This window comes from Priapulus caudatus, unplaced genomic scaffold (genome assembly GCF_000485595.1).
Source record: "Priapulus caudatus unplaced genomic scaffold, Priapulus_caudatus-5.0.1 Scaffold979, whole genome shotgun sequence".
Classification (NCBI taxonomy): Eukaryota; Metazoa; Priapulida; class Priapulimorpha; order Priapulimorphida; family Priapulidae; genus Priapulus; species Priapulus caudatus.
Genome location: NW_014578040.1, coordinates 7,863 through 11,526, shown reverse-complemented (window position 1 = coordinate 11,526; position 3,664 = coordinate 7,863). Strand labels below are relative to the sequence as shown.

General features: G+C 41.1%; 1 protein-coding gene across 1 annotated transcript in view; it reads right to left on the bottom strand.

Moving 5' to 3' along the window:
• LOC106814790 (cysteine and histidine-rich domain-containing protein 1-like) overlaps positions 1–3,433 on the bottom strand; it is a 17,780-nt gene extending 14,347 nt beyond the window's left edge. The window contains 1 exon segment of the mRNA XM_014819139.1: positions 3,374–3,433. The gene's annotated coding sequence lies outside the window, so the exon portion shown is untranslated.
• Positions 3,434–3,664: the final 231 nt, after the last annotated feature.

Genomic DNA, 3,664 nt, shown 5'->3' with positions numbered 1-3,664 from the left:
TTTATTCTTTTCAGTTCTTTTCAGTTCATTTCTGTTTCCTTCCGAATTCATCGATTTTCATTTCATGCCTTCCGTAAATTTTTTAACATAAAAATTTCTAACCCCGCACGTGTAATATCTAGGTTGACTTTTGACCTACCGGAATGTTGAGGAACTCTGTAAAGTCAGTGACTTTCTTGTTGCAGCATCCCCAACCCTTGTAAGCGTCGTGGAAGACGGGCAAGCCAGGGTGGTGCTTGCATGACTCTAACGGAACAAGCATAAAAGAGAATAAAGTTTATCTCAGTTAGATCCAAAATAATTATGGATTTTATTCTGTTTTCTGTTTTCAATATTACTTTGGATCTAACTAAGAAAAACTTTATTTTCATGTGAACTATAGAGATCCAATGAAATGATTCAATCAAGTATAAAAGAGCATTCACACAACTTTCAATTTGATGTTCATGAATGGTAAGTATTAACAAATATAATCATTATAATAATAAGAATAATAAGAAGAAAAAGAAGAAGAAGAAGAAGAAGAAGAAGAAGAAGAAGAAGAAGAAGAACATGAAACAGAAGAACAAGAACAAGAACAAAAACAACAACAACAACAACAACAACAACAACAACAACAACAACAACAACTACACCAGGGCGGGAATCTATCAAATTGGAAAGCGAAAATAGCTAACAAAGAAAACTCAAGCAATACTAGCTACAGCTGCTCCCCCACATGGCTTATACTCACTCTCACTGTTTGTTGTTGGGTCAAACTTGCATCCGCATCCTTTGTTGTAACACTGAAGCCAATTGGTTTCGTCTGAAGCCGGAGCAGACGTCATCACAGCAGCTGCACAGATCTGCAGAAATTTCCTTATTGTTATTTCATGTATTTATTTAGGTAATTATCCATATTATATATCATGGCGCTCTCGCTCATGGGCTCAATCTACTGTCTCCTGGCTATATCCTACAGGCTGAATCCTACAGGCTGTATCCTGAGTAAGCGAAGGGGCACTGCATGCAGTTTGCATATTACGCTGAAATACTACGGTTATCACAACGGCAGTTTAGACACTTGTAAACGGGAGCGCATAATACGACCCGTTCCTCAACGTACGTAGCATTGATCTATGCATGGGGGTACCGTGGACTGGGGAGGAGAAAAACGAAAGTAAAACCTTACACCGAAGCTCCCCCGACATTCCTAGAGATTGAAACATTATTTGACAAACTGTAATTAAGTTACATCATGTATGCTGTTTTAATGCCAATGGTTATCTTTATATATAATATTTTGTTACTCACTGCTAGTAAATAAGCAGACCACCAAATTTTTGTGCAGGTCCACCAACTTTCTGAAGTGGGTGGTCCTGTTGTCCACTAGATTTTCAGCCGAAATTCGAACCCTGACAAAAGCTTGACAATCCTGCTTGCCCGATGGCCCGGGGCAACCAAAATTCGCACCTGGGCAAGTAGCTTGAAATTGCACTTGCCTGTTCGAGCAAGCAAGTTTTTTTTATTGAATGGCTAGACATAATGAGATTTTTCTGTTTCCACCCGTACCTTGCATTGTTTTGCACAGACATAAGCTGCCTTGCTGCAACGAGATTTGAAGGAAAAAAACGATGCAAATGAGACAATCAGTGCATGCAGTCATACTTTATACACAACATGCATACAGCAACATGTAAACCCGGCCTCCGTGATTTTGTCACCATTATGAATGATTGTTGACCTCGTCGATTTCGCCAAAGCATAATCTTGACTTTCATTTGGGAAACACCTTTACGATAACTAGACACAATTTCTGGCTTCTGAGACATTATTAGAGTCAGTGCATCAAAATGATGACAATTTATTTTAACAAAATCATGCTATGAAAAAGTAGCTCTGGCCAAGCCTAAAATAGCTCCTGTAAAAAAAATTACAAGAGCTCTTTTTTCATACAAAATCAAAAAAAAGCTCTCGTCAAAATTTTTTAGGCTGGGGTTAGGGTTAGGGTGCTGGCTGCCGGGCATATAGCCACAGCATTTTGTATAACACAGACTGTGTATGCAGGGGTCGAAATAAGCGATGGTCCGATGGACCGGGGGCCATCAAATAATCAGGAGGACCATCAGATTTTCACAGTCAATGGTCCGACTGACCGGACCGTTATGGGTTCAACTAAATTCTACTGAAACAACTTTATTAACCAATATACTATTTAAGTGAATAAACAATTACTGTATCGTTTGATACATTCATTGTAGGTGAATAATTTCCATTTTATCACCATGTAAAATCTCTTTCTTACGCTTGCACACCGCATTACTTTTAGAGAACAATTTGAAATTTAGGAAGACTGTACCGTAGTATTTGGACGCTCGCCGAAATTAGATGCTCCTAAGTGCGCATGCGCGCATGCTCTTTTGTTTTTCTCTTGTTTTCTTTTTGTTTGAATCTTGTTTTGCAAGGCCGTAGGAAATAGTAGCCATGCTCTTTTGTTTTCTTTTTGTTTTGCCTTGTAACCTGCAAAACAAGAGGCGCCTGCGTGCATGCGCACGTAGGAGCGTTCAGTTTCGGGCGAGCGTCCAAATACTATGGTACAGGACCATCTAAAATTTAGAAGGACCATCTAAATTTCAAACTAGACGGACTTGGTATGTAGCATCTCGCGCTGCCCGCTATACGAATTCGCGCGCCGAAGGAGGGCGGGCGCGCGAACTCGTATAGCAGGAAGCGTAACATCGTGCAGTTTTCGTGAGACGTACACCGGCTTGACTACGGCGACCTTGGGTAGAGGGCATTTCCTGCTGCTGCTGCTTTGCTGCTCCAGAGCCGCAAGTCCGTGTCCAAAAATCGGGGCCGCAACACCCGCGGTCGCGTGCGCCCAGTCCCGCGGAAGTGCGCGGCTTAACCGCTCTCTGCGGTCGGGGAATAACGCATCTTTTGTGCAACGCCATCTTGTACCCGGTTTCTCTGGATGGTGCTGTGGCTGTGGACCATCACTTTTTTTCCCCTTATTTCTACTCCTGCCCTGGTATGCATTCAACATAAATATGCTGTAGACTGTGTAGGCACTGAATTGGTAGTGTAACGTGGAATGGACACTATCATCAATCTTTCACTAACTCACCAAGTTACATAGCCTTGATAACTGAGTACATATCACTAACAATACACAAAGTCACAAACAATTAAGACTAAGACTGAGGCATAATTCCAGAACGTTCCGGAAATCCCGGATTCGTCTTGTGATGTGACGGTGTGTTACTGTTATTGTGTTATTTGTGTTCATTCAATTCACAATCATCATCGTGTAAATAAATAGCATGCGAAACGTTACACATTAATATTTTAAGTGAGCGCTATAAGATGCTCGAGACTAAGAGACAGTACTCACGAAGTTAGTGATGGACTCAGACGAAGAATCACGCAATGAACTGAGAACGCACGAGAACGAATGCGGCCGATTCGATATTTATACTTGGCAACGTTGCGCCATCTTGCGGGGGCAACCGTCAACAGTTTAACATATATTTCAACCTATTTTTGAAACATCTGCACACTTATCGGAGTCTCATAGTTACTGAAATAAATTGAAAGAAGTACACCATTAACCGAAAATAAAATCGCTATCGCAGAAGAAATAGGTTATGATATTTCTGAAGCGATATCTCGCGAGTTTCCAAAT